Here is a 13842-nt window from a genome sequence, read left to right as displayed (position 1 = left end):
CTATTATTATTTGATTGCATGTGATGTTTATCATGTTTTTGCATCTTGTTTAGTTAGAACGGCGGTAGTAAATAAGATGATCCCTCATAATAATTTCAAGAAAGTGTTTCCCCTAACTATGCACCGTTGCGACAGTTCGTTGTTTCAAAGCACCACGTGATGATCGGGTCTGATAGATTCCAACGTTCACATACAACGGGTGTAAGAAAGATTTACACATGCAAACATTTAGGTTGACTTGACGAGCCTAGCATGTACAGACATGGCCTCGGAACACAGAAGACCGAAAGGTCGAGCATGAGTCGTATAGAAGATACGATCAACATGAAGATGTTCACCGATGTTGACTAGTCCGTCTCACGTGATGATTGGACACGGCCTAGTTAACTCGGATCATGTTATACTTAGATGACTGGAGGGATGTCTATCTAAGTGGGAGTTCATTATATAATTTGATTAGATGAACTTAATTATCATGATCTTAGTCTAAAATCTTTACAATATGTCTTGTAGATCAAATGGCCAACGTTATCCTCAACTTCAACGCGTTCCTGGAGAAAACCAAGCTGAAAGACGATGGCAGCAACTATACGGACTGGGTCCGGAACCTGAGGATCATCCTCATACCTGCCAAGAAATAATATGTCCTACAAGCACCGCTAGGTGACGCACCCGTCCCACAGAACCAAGACGTTATGAACGCTTGGCAGACACGTGATGATGATTACTCCCTCGTTCAGTGCGGCATGCTTTACAGCTTAGAACCGGGGCTCCAAAAGCGTTTTGAGCGACACGGAGCATATGAGATGTTCGAAGAGCTGAAAATGGTTTTCCAAGCTCATGCCCGGGTCGAGAGATATGAAGTCTCCGACAAGTTCTTCAGCTGTAAGATGGAGGAAAATAGTTCTGTCAGTGAGCACATACTCACTATGTATGGATTACATAACCGCTTAACTCAGCTAGGAGTTAATCTCCCGGATGACGCGGTCATTGACAAAATCCTTCAGTCGCTTCCACCGAGCTACAAGAGCTTTGTGATGAACTTCAATATGCAGGGGATGGAAAAGACCATTCCTGAAGTATTTGTAATGCTGAAATCAGCAGAGGTAGAAGTCAAAAAGGATCATCAAGTGTTGATGGTGAATAAAACCACTAAGTTCAAGAAAGGCAAGGGTAAGAAGAACTTCAAGAAGGACGGCAAGGGAGTTGCCGCGCCCGGTAAGCAAGCTGCCGGGAAGAAGCCAAAGAATGGACCCAAGCCCGAGACTGAGTGTTTTTTATTGCAAGGGAAGTGGTCATTGGAAGCGGAACTGCCCCAAATACTTAGCGGACAAGAAGGCCGGCAAAACGAAAGGAGCTGCGGAATAAACGGAGACTGGCGAAGAACGAGGTGATGATGCGCGTCGGGAATGGTTCCAAGGTCGATGTGATCGCCGTCGGCACGCTACCTCTACATTTACCTACGGGATTAGTTTTGAACCTCAATAATTGTTATTTAGTGCCAAGTTTGAGCATGAACATTGTATTAGGATCTCGTTTAATACGAGATGGCTACTCATTTAAATCCGAGAATAATGGTTGTTCTATTTATATGAGAGATATGTTTTATGGTCATGCTCCTATGGTGAATGGTTTATTCATAATGAATCTCGAGCGTAATGCTACACATATTCATAGTGTGAATACCAAAAGATGTAAGGTTGATAATGATAGTCCCACATACTTGTGGCACTGCCGCCTTGGTCACATAGGTGTCAAACGCATGAAGAAGCTCCATGCAGATGGACTTTTAGAGTCTCTTGATTACGAATCATTTGACACGTGCGAACCATGCCTCATGGGTAAGATGACCAAGACTCCGTTCTCAGGAACAATGGAGCGAGAAACCAACCTATTGGAAATCATACATACTGATGTGTGCGGTCCAATGAGTGTTGAGGCTCGTGGTGGCTATCGTTATGTTCTCACCCTCACTGATGACTTGAGTAGATATGGGTATATCTACTTAATGAAACACAAGTCTGAAACCTTTGAAAAGTTCAAGGAATTTCAGAGTGAGGTTGAGAATCAACGTGACAGAAAAATCAAGTTTTTGCGATCAGATCGTGGAGGAGAATACTTGAGTCACGAATTTGGCACACATTTAAGAAAATGTGGAATAGTTTCACAACTCACGCCGCCTGGAACACCTCAGCGTAATGGTGTGTCCGAACGTCGTAATCGCACTCTATTGGATATGGTGCGATCTATGATGTCTCTTACCGATTTACCGCTGTCATTTTGGGGCTATGCTTTAGAGACTGCCGCATTCACTTTAAATAGGGCTCCGTCGAAATCCGTTGAGACGACACCGTATGAATTATGGTTTGGGAAGAAGCCTAAGCTGTCGTTTCTAAAAGTTTGGGGATGCGATGCTTATGTCAAGAAAATTCAACCTGAAAAGCTCGAACCCGAGTCGGAAAAATGCGTCTTCATAGGATACCCTAAAGAAACTATTGGGTATACCTTCTACCTTAGATCCGAAGGCAAGATCTTTGTTTCCAAGAATGGATCCTTTCTAGAGAAGGAGTTTCTCTCGAAAGAAGTAAGTGGGAGGAAAGTGGAACTTGTTGAAGTATTACCTCTTGAACCGGAAAGTTGCGCAAGACAGGAAAATGTTCCTGTAGTGCCTGCACCAATTAGAGAGGAAGTTAATGATGATGATCAAGATACTTCTGATCAAGCTCCTACTGAACTTCGAAGGTCCAGAAGGACACGCTCCGCACCATAGTGGTACGGCAACCCTGTCTTGGAAATCATTTTGTTAGACAACGGTGAACCTTCGAACTATGAAGAAGCGATGGCGGGCCCGGATTCCGACAAATGGCTGGAAGCCATGAAATCCGAGATAGGATCCATGTATGAAAACGAAGTATGGACTTTGACTGACTTGCCCGATGATCGGCGAGCCATAGAAAATAAATGGATCTTTAAGAAGAAGACAGACGCGGATGGTAATGTGACCATCTACAAAGCTAGGCTTGTCGCTAAGGGTTATCGACAAGTTCAAGGGGTTGACTACGATGAGACATTCTCTCCCGTAGCAAAGCTGAAGTCCGTCCGAATCATGTTAGCAATTGCCGCATACTATGATTATGAGATATGGCAAATGGACGTCAAAACGGCATTCCTTAACAGTTATCTTAAGGAAGAACTGTATATGATGCAGCCGGAAGGTTTTGTCGATCCTAAGAATGCTGACAAGGTGTGCAAGCTCCGACGCTCGATTTATGGGCTGGTGCAAGCATCTCGGAGTTGGAACATTCGCTTTGATGAGATGATCAAAGCGTTTGGGTTTATGCAGACTTATGGAGAAGCCTGCGTTTACAAGAAAGTGAGTGGGAGCTCTGTAGCATTTCTCATATTATATGTAGATGACATACTTTTGATGGGAAATGATATAGAGCTTTTGGACAGCATTAAGGTCTACTTGAATACTCCCTCCGTCCGGAAATACTTGTCATCAAAATGGATAAAAGGAGATGTATCTAGATGTATTTTAGTACTAGATACATCCCTTTTTATCAATTATGATGACAAGTATTTTCGGACGGAGGGAGTAAGAGTTTTTCAATTAAGGACCTTGGAGAAGCTGCTTATATATTAGGCATCAAGATTTATAGAGATAGATCAAGACGCCTCATAGGTCTTTCACAAAGCACATACCTTGATAAGATATTGAATAAGTTCAATATGGATCAGTCTAAGAAGGGGTTCTTGCCTGTGTTGCAAGGTGTGAAATTGAGCTCAGCTCAATGTACGACCACGGCAGAAGATATAGAAGAGATGAGTGTCATCCCCTATGCCTCAGCCATAGGTTGTATTATGTATGCCATGCTGTGTACCAGACCTGATGTAAACCTTGCCGTAAGTTTGGTAGGAAGGTACCAAAGTAATCCCGGCAAGGAACACTGGACAGCGGTCAAGAATATCCTGAAGTACCTGAAAAGGACTAAGGAAATTTTTCTCGTTTATGGAGGTGACGAAGAGCTCGTCGTAAAGGGTTACGTCGACGCTAGCTTCGACACAGATCTGGATGACTCTAAGTCACAAACCGGATACGTGTATATTTTGAATGGTGGGGAAGTAAGCTAGAGCAGTTGCAAGCAAAGAGTTGTGGCGGGATCTACATGTGAAGCGGAGTACATGGCAGCCTCGGAGGCAGCACACGAAGCAGTCTGGGTGAAGGAGTTCATTACCGACCTAGGAGTCATACCCAATGCGTCGGGCCCGGTGACTCTCTTCTGTGAAAACATTGGAGCTATTGCCCTTGCCAAGGAGCCCAGGTTTCATAGGAAGACCAGGCATATCAAGCGTCGCTTCAACTCCATTCGTGAAAGTGTTCAAAATGGAGACATAGAGATTTGTAAAGTACATACGGACCTGAATGTAGCAGATCCATTGACTAAACCTCTCCCTAGAGCAAAACATGATCAACACCAGAATTCCATGGGTGTTCGATTCATCACAATGTAACTAGATGATTGACTCTAGTGCAAGTGGGAGACTGTTGGAAATATGCCCTAGAGGCAATAATAAAATGATTATTATATTTCCTTGTTCATGATAATTGTCTATTATTCATGCTTCAATTGTATTATCCGGAAATCGTAATACATTTGTGAATACATAGACCACAATGTGTCCCTAGTGAGCCTCTAGTTGACTAGCTCGTTGATCAACAGATGGTCATGGTTTCCTGGCTATGGACATGGAGATGTCATTGATAACAGGATCACATCATTAGGAGAATGATGTGATGGACAAGACCCAATCCTAAACATAGCACAAGATCGTATAGTTTGTTTGCTAGAGTTTTTCCAATGTCAAGTATCTTTTCCTTAGACCACGAGATCGTGTAACTCCCGGATACCGTAGGAGTGCTCTGGGTGTACCAAACGTCACAACATAACTGGGTGACTATAAAGGTATACTGCGGGTATCTCCGAAAGTGTCTGTTGGGTTGACACGGATCAAGACTGGGATTTGTCACTCCATATGACGGAGAGGTATCTCTGGGCCCACTTGGTAATGCATCATCATAATGAGCTCAAAGTGACCAAGTGTCTGGTCACGGGATCATGCATTACGGTACGAGTAAAGTGACTTGCCGGTAACGAGACTGAACGAGGTATTGGGATACCGACGATCGAATCTCGGGCAAGTAACGTACCGATTGACAAAGGGAATTATATACGGGGTTGCTTGAATCCTCGACATCGTGGTTCATCCGATGAGATCATCGAGGAGCATGTGGGAGCCAACATGGGTATCCAGATCCCGCTGTTGGTTTTTGACCGGAGAGCCGTCTCGGTCATGTCTACATGTCTCCCGAACCTGTAGGGTCTACACACTTAAGGTTCGGTGACGCTAGGGTTGTAGAGATATGAATATGCAGTAAGCCAAAAGTTGTTCAGAGTCCCGGATGAGATCCTGGACGTCACGAGGTGTTCCGGAATGGTCCGGAGGTGAAGAATTATATATAGGAAGTGCAGTTTCAGCCATCGGGAGAGTTTCGGGGGTCACCGGTATTGTACCGGGACCACCGAAAGGGTCCCGGGGGTCCACCGGGTGGGGCCACCCATCCCGGAGGGCCCCATGGGCCAAAGTGGGGAGGGGAACCAGCCCATAGTGGGCTGGTGCGCCCCCCTTGGCCCACCCCATGCGCCTAGGGTTGGGAACCCTAGGGTGGGGGGCTCCCCACCTGGCTTGGGGGGCACTCCACCCCTTGGCCGCTGCCCCCCTAGGAGCTCCCATCTCCTAGGGCCGGCGCCCCCCCTAAGGGGCCTATATAAAGGGGGGGAGGGAGGGGGCAGAAACACCCTTGAGTCTTGGCGCCTCCCTCTCCCCTGCTACACCTCTCCCTCTCGCAGTATAACGGTGAAGCCCTGCTGCGGTGACGCCCTGCATCCACCAACACGCCGTCGTGCTGCTGGATCTTCATCAACCTCTCCTTCCCCCTTGCTGGATCAAGAAGGAGGAGACGTCACGCTGACCGTACGTGTGTTGAACATGGAGGTGCCGTCCGTTCGGCGCTAGGATCTCCGGTGATTTGGATCACGTCGAGTACGACTTCCTCATCCCCGTTCTTTGAACGCTTCCGCGCGTGATCTACAAAGGTATGTAGATGCAATCCGATCAATCGTTGCTAGATGAACTCCTAGATGGATCTTGGTGAAACCGTAGGAAATTTTTTGTTTTCTACAACGTTCCCCAACAGAGGGCTGGGAGGGCGGCCACACCCTTGAACCTGGCGCAGCCCCTCCCCTCCAATACCTCTCCTCCTCAGCGTGAGCTTGGCGAAGCCCTGCCGGAGAACTGCCACTCCATCACCACCACGTCATCGTGCTGCTGTTGGACTCCCTCAACCTCTCCTTCCTCCTTGCTGGATCAAGGTGTGGGAGACGTCTCCGTTCCGTATGTGTGTTGAACGCGGAGGTGTCGTCCATTCGGCGCTAGGATCATCGGTGATTTGGATCACGACGAGTACGACTCCATCAACCCCGTTCACTTGAACGCTTCCGCTTAGCGATCTACAAGGGTATGTAGATGCACTCTCCTTCCCCTCGTTGCTAGATTACTCCATAGATTGATCTTGGTGATGCGTAGAAAATTTTAAATTTTTGCTACGATCCCCAACAGAAATACCAAAAAAATTAGGTGTACTTTCTGCTCATGGAGATGGGGAACCACCTAAAACCCTCGATGCTGGTTATGTGAAAGATATTTTGTACTACTTTAATAATACTGAGAAAACCCCATTTAATTATGTAATGGGAGTAACGTTGGATCAACGTGAATACTTTAGGGATTATCGCTTGACACAAAAAGGGAAACTATTATGGGATCAAATTCATATATTGAAGTGGTATGCTTGGCAATTATGCGTCAGTTATGATTATACTTGTTGCTCTAGGATGAAGGCTCCACACCTTCCATTTTCATGCAAATTCAATGATAATAAAACCTTAGCTTCTTGTGCTAATGGTATATATATGATTACTATGATTTGGAACAAATAGAAGAATTTGTTGCTTTTATGGGTGCTTATGAAATTGAATCTATGTGTAAAGAGTTTGAAGATTCTATTTTTGATGCATAGTTTGCTTGTTTTGATGAAACTATCGAATTATATCAGTGGATTAAGCCATGAAAAAGTTATATTACAGTAGACACAATGCAAAAAAAATATGAATCGGTTTGCAATAGTACTTAGAGTAGTGATTTGCTTTATTATACTAACGGATATTACCGAGTTTTCTGTTGAAGTTTTGTGTGGATGAAGTGTTCGTTGATCGAAAAGGTCTCGATGTGAGAAGAAGGAAGAGAGGCAATAACTCAAGCTAGCTTGGGGATGCCCGAGGCACCCCAAGTAAATATTCAAGGAGACTCAAGCGTCTAAGCTTGGGGATGCCCCGGAAGGCATCCCCTCTTTCTTCAACTAGTATCAGTATGTTTTCGGATTCATTTCGTTCATGCCATATGTGCAATCTTGGAGCGTCTTTTGCATTCAGTTTTCATTTTTCTTTTATGCACCATGCTGGTATGAGATAGTCCTTGGTTGATTTACATAATTCTCATTGCACTTCACTTATATCTTTTGAGTATGGCTTTATAGAATGCTTCATGTGCTTCGCTTATATCATTTGAAGTTTGGATTGCCTGTTTCTCTTTACATAGAAAACCGCCATTTATAGAATGCTATTTTTCTTCACTTATATTTGTTAGAGCATGGGAATATCTTTTGTAGAAAGAATTAAACTCTCTTGCTTCACTTATATCTATTTGGAGAGATGACAGGAATTGGTCATTCACATGGTTAGTCATAAAAACCTACATAAAACTTGTAGATCACTGAATATGATATGTTTGATTCCTTGCAATAGTTTTGTGATATAAAGATGGTGATATTAGAGTAATGCTAGTGGGTAGTTGTGGATTAGTAGAAATACTTGTGTTGAGGTTTGTGATTCCCGTAGCATGCACGTATGGTGAACCGTTATGTAACGAAGTCGGAGCATGATGTATTTATTGATTGTCTTTTCCTACCAATCTATCCCCCTAGGGGCATGCGTAGTAGTACTTTGCTTCGAGGGCTAATAAACTTTTGCAATAAGTATGTGAGTTCTTCATGACTAATGTTGAGTCCATGGATTATACGCACTCTCACCCTTCCATCATTACTAGCCTCTTCGGTACCATGCATTGCCCTTTCTCACCTCCAGAGTTGGTGCAAACTTCATCGGTGCATCCAAACCCTGTGATATGATGCGCTTTGTCACACATAAGCCTCCTTATATCTTCCTCAAAACAGCCACCATACCAACTTATTATGGAATTTCCATAGCCATTTCGAGATATATTGCCATGCAACTTCCATCATCATCATATACATGACTTGAGCATTCATTGTCATACTGCTTTGCATGATCATAAGATATCTAGCATGATGTTTTCAAGGCTTGTCCGTTTTTTATGTCATTGCTACGCTAGATCATTGCATATCCCGGTACACCGCCGGAGGCATTCATATAGAGTCATATCTTTGTTCTAGTATCAAGTTGTAATATTGAGTTGTAAGAAAATAAAAGTGTGATGATCATCATTATTAGAGCATTGCCCGCCAAAAAAAGAGAGGCCAAAGAAGCCTAAATAAAAAAAGGGGGGGCCAAAGAAGCCCGCAAAAAAAGAGAGAGAAAAAGGGGGCAATGTTACTATCCTTTTACCACACTTGTGCTTCAAAGTAGCACCATGTTCTTCATATCGAGAGTCTCTTGAGTTATCACTTTCATATACTAGTAGGAATTTTCATTATAGAACTTGGCTTGTATATTCCGATGATGGGCTTCCTCAAATGCCCAAGGTCTTCATGAGCAAGCAAGTTGGATGCACACCCACTTAGTTTCAGTTTGAGCTTTCATACACTTATAGCTCTAGTGCATCCATTGCATGGCAATCCCTACTCCTCACATTGACATCAATTGATGGGCATCTCCATAGCCCGTTGATTAGCCGCGTCGATGTGAGACTTTCTCCCTTTTTGTCTTCTCCACACAACCTCCACCATCATATTCTATTGCACCTATAGTGCTATGCCCATGTCTCACGCTCATCTATTGCGTGAGGGTTGAAATGCTGAAGCGCGTTAAAAAGTATGAACCAATTGCTCGGCTTGTCATCGGGGTTGTGCATGATGTGAATATTTTGTGTGGTGAAGATGGAGCATAGCCAGACTATATGATTTTGTAGGGATAACTTTATTTGGCCATGTTATTTTGAAAAGACATGATTGCTTTATTAGTAGGCTTGAAGTATTATTGTTTTTATGTCAAATGATAGACTATTTCTTTGAATCACTCGTATCTTAATATTCATGCCACGATTAGATATGTGATCAAGATTATGCTAGGTAGCATTCCACATCAAAAATTATCTTTTTATCATTTACATACTCGAGGACGAGCAGGAATTAAGCTTGGGGATGCTGATACGTCTCCGTCGTATCTATAATTTTTTATTGTTCAATGCCAATATTCTACAACTTTCATATACTTTTGGCAACTATTTATACTATTTTTGGGACTAACATATTGATCCAGTGCCTAGTGCCAGTTCCTATTTGTTGCATTTTTTTGTTTCACAGAATATCCATATCAAATGGAGTCCAAACGGGATAAAAACTGACGGAGATTTTTTGGAATATATATGATTTTGGGAAGAAAAATCCACACGAGACGGTGCCCAAGGGAGGCACGGGGCAGGGGGCGCGCCCCACCCCCTGGGCGCGCCCCTGACCCTCGTGGCCACCCCGTAAGGTGGTTGATGCCATTATTTCGCCGCAAGAAAACTAATAACCGGATAGAGATCATGTTAAAATTTCAGCCCAATCGGAGTTACGGATCTCCAAGAATATAAGAAACGGTGAAAGGGTATAATCTGAAAACGCAGAAACAGAGAGAGACAGAGAGACAGATCCAATCTCGCCCCTCCCACACCATGGAGGCCAAGGACCAGAGGGGAAACCCTTCTCCCATCTAGGGAGGAGGTCAAGGAAGAAGAAGACGAAGGGCCCCCTACCCCCTTCTATTCCGGTGGCGCCGGAACGCTGCTGTTGCCATCATCATCACCGCAATCTTCATCGCCATCATCACCACTCTCCCCCCTCTATGCAGCGGCGTAACCTCTCTCTTACCTGCTGTAATCTCTACTTAAACATGGTGCTCAATGCTATATATTATTTCCCAATGATGTATGGCTATCCTATGATGTTTGAGTAGATCTGTTTTGTCCTGTGGGTTATTTGATGTCGTGATTGGTTTGAGTTGCATGTTTTATTATTGGTGCTGTCCTATGGTGCTCTCCGTGTCGCGCAAGCGTGAGGGATCCCCGCTGTAGGGTGTTGCAATACGTTCATGATTCGCTTATAGTGGGTTGCGTGAGTGACTGAAACACAAACCCGAGTAAGGGGGTTGTTGTGTATGGGATAAAGAGGACTTGATGCTTTAATGCTATGGTTGGGTTTTACCTTAATGATCTTTAGTAGTTGTGGATGCTTGCTAGAGTGCCAATCATAAGTTCATATGATCCAAGAAGAGAAAGTATGTTAGCTTATGCCTCTCCCTCATATAAAATTGCAATAATGATTATCGGTCTAGTTATTGATTGCCTAGGGACAAATAACTTTCTTGTAACAAAAAGATCTTTACTAAAACTAACTTAGTTGTGTCTTTATCTAAACAGCCCCTACTTTTTAGTTACGTGCTCTTTATTATCTTGCAAACTTATCCAAAAACACCTACAAAGTACTTCTAGTTTCATACTTGTTCTAGGTAAAGCGAACATCAAGCGTGCGTAGAGTTGTATCGGTGGCCGATATAACTTGAGGGAATATTTGTTCTGCCTTTAGCTCCTCGTTGGGTTCGACACTCTTACTTATCGAAAACTGTTGCGATCCCCTATACTTGTGGGTTATCAAAGGTGATCATGGTCCCGTGCGGCCCAATCCTTGCTTTCGGCCCATCTTTGGTCCTCTCTGGCTTGTTGAGCAGGGTACCAAGCAGACTGTCGCACATGTTCTTCGTGATACGCATGACATCAAGGCTGTGAGGCACACGGAGGATCTTCCAGTACGACAAGTCCCAGAAAACAGACCTTGTTTTCCATACCTTCAGCAGCGGCTCTGGCGCCTTTCGCTTCTTTCCCGGCGGTGGGCACTCTTTCCAATTTTCAACAGTTCGTCTATTTCCTCGCCGCTCCTCGTACGCGGGCGTCTTCAGTGTTCGGTTTCACCATTGAACAGATCCTTGCGTTTTCTCCAAGAGTCATCGTCGCGAAGCCACCTTCGATGTCCCACGAACACGGTTTTCGAAGACCCAGGATCTCTATCTAGCTGGCGATATGTTGTGTCATCCATACACCTGACGCATGCATAAGATCCGTGGACCACCTGCCCCGCGACATATCCGTAACCGAGATAGTCGTGCACCGTCGTGAGCAGTGTGGCTCTCATAGGGAAATATTCTTTCTCTGCGGCGTCTCACGTATTGGCTGGCGTTTTCCACAGCGTGTCTAGCTCGTCTTTCAGCAGCCCCAGATACAGATTGATGTCCTTCCCTAGTTGTTTCATCCCTTTAATTAGCATACTCATGTGAATGTACTTCCTCTTCATGCACATCCAGGGGGAAGGTTATACATCCACACAAACACAGGCCAGGTGCTATGTGTGCTTCTCTGGCTGCCAAACGGATTGACTCCATCGGTGCTCGCGCCCAGCACGATGCTCCATGGATCGTCCCCAAATTCTGGGTGTTCGAAGTTCAACGCTTGCACTACAAGAAATATGTCAACTTGTGACCAGCACTATTGGTCACTGAATGGTCATTGTTTTCAATTTGTGACCTTTTTGTGACCAAAAACATAAGGTCAAAAGCTGGCGGTCATAAAATGACTATAGCGACCTTTCTTCTGGAATGGTCGTAGATGTTTACGACCAAAATATGTCTACTGTGGTGTTTTGGTCGCTAGCAGCCTCCCCAGGCCACGTAGGCATCCGATGTGGCAATCTGATGTGGCACAAGAATCAGCCCGGTCCAATTCAGCGTTTTACATGGGCCTAGCCCAACAACTCGGCCTTTCTATATTTTTTCCGTGCTTTTATTAGCTACATGGGCCTGGCCCAAGAATTCGGCCTTTTTATTTTCTAGGCCATGGCCTTTTTTATTTTATTTTTTCCAAAAGATGAGCCCACTAGTGAGATGGGACCCAGTTGCAGGTTCTAACAAGTGGGTCCCAGTTGTCACTGTTATATTCTTCAGATCTCAATTTTCCAGTAAATAAATAACAATATTTAAATCTGAACAGAGAGAAAACAAAATGCTTCAAACAGAGCACAACTAATCAGGAAAAATATGGTACACATCACGAATATAATCAGAAAGAGCCAAACTTGGCACATTATTACAATCAAACTTGTTCATTCTGGTAACACAGCAAGGATGGTTCATCCTGGTAACACATTATTACAGAAAAATATGCTTCACATCAAGTTTACAATAAAAAAATGTTCACATCTGGTAACACAACTATCATAGTATAACTAGCTCCAATGCTTCTCCCAACTTGTTCATCCTGGACCTCACGACAAAACATGAATGAAGGCTAGCATCTGCAAGTTATCAAGAAAAATGGTTAGAACAAGCAAAATGCGACATTTTTACCATTTAAGCATAGAAGAACAGGGTCAACAACATTTCGATCTTTGAAAATGAACCAGGATTTCAATCTTTGAACAGCAAAAAAAATGATATAGTAGATCATTTGCGGTTTAAAACAACCCCTAAGGAGAGACATGTTGACACATTCATTTGGCAACATCTGTAGAAATTGAACCTCATAAACATGCAATGTGGAATTTGTATCTCAAAGAAGTATACATACTTATCAGGTTTAATTAGCACATAAACATGCAATGTGGAATTTGTATCTCAAAGAAGTATACATACTTATCAGGTTTAATTAGCACACAGAAGCCAAATGCTAGTAGCTCATGATTAGTACACAAGACAGGATTCAACAAAGTAAACAAGAAGGTGGCTACAGTACAAAACTAAGCTCATCACACAGAATAAAATGATATTAAAAGTAAGCTCAGCATAAGCAAGAGTTTTTTTGGCACCACCAGATGAAACATAGCAACGCCAGAATAATTATATGAATCATCATTTGCTCAGACCATCTTCCAAGTGCAACTACTTCATCATTCTAGCTAAATTAAGATGTTAAATGACTAAAACTAGAAGTATGCTACAATCATATGGTACTGGTTAAAAAATGTGACTAGAGGACTACACTTGAACACATCACTTGCAATGCCTACTGGAAGGAGCAAGTGTATAGAAGAAAACAAACATTAGACAGGCTGACCATTAGTCTTTAAAACCTTGATTTTGTATTCCTCAAAGAGAATCTCAGGAATATGTTGTTGTAGCATCATCTGACCAGCCAATCCATCATTAACACACGTGCACACACAGAGTAGAGAACGATTTGAAATCAAGTGCAAGAATTGCAGTAGCACATACAACTAGCATGTTACGGTTTGTGGGTGATGGGGAAAATGCATGTGAAGTGCATAAATCACAGAGGGGTGTGTACAATACACACCATCTTTGACAGCAAGCAAAGTGTTTTCATGGTCAAATATAAAGATTGCATTAAGAAAAGTGTTTTCAATTTTTCGACAGAATAGACATTGCAAGAATAGCATACTTCTATGCCGAGTCTAACAGAACAAGGTCCTGCAAA

The 13842-nt window shown here is 43.4% G+C and overlaps 1 non-coding gene across 1 annotated transcript; it reads right to left on the bottom strand.

The window, feature by feature from the left end:
• Positions 1-13457: 13457 nt before the first annotated feature.
• On the bottom strand, positions 13458-13537 carry LOC147992938 (small nucleolar RNA SNORD36). The gene has a single exon (XR_015614160.1). It is a non-coding gene; the product is annotated as a small nucleolar RNA SNORD36 (small nucleolar RNA).
• Positions 13538-13842: the final 305 nt, after the last annotated feature.

The sequence above is a fragment of the Triticum urartu genome, chromosome 1A (assembly GCF_056163025.1).
Source record: "Triticum urartu cultivar PI428250 chromosome 1A, HENAU_Tu73, whole genome shotgun sequence".
Lineage (NCBI taxonomy): Eukaryota > Viridiplantae > Streptophyta > Magnoliopsida > Poales > Poaceae > Triticum > Triticum urartu.
Note: the sequence above shows the minus strand (reverse complement) of the source record. Positions and strands in the feature narration are given on the sequence as shown.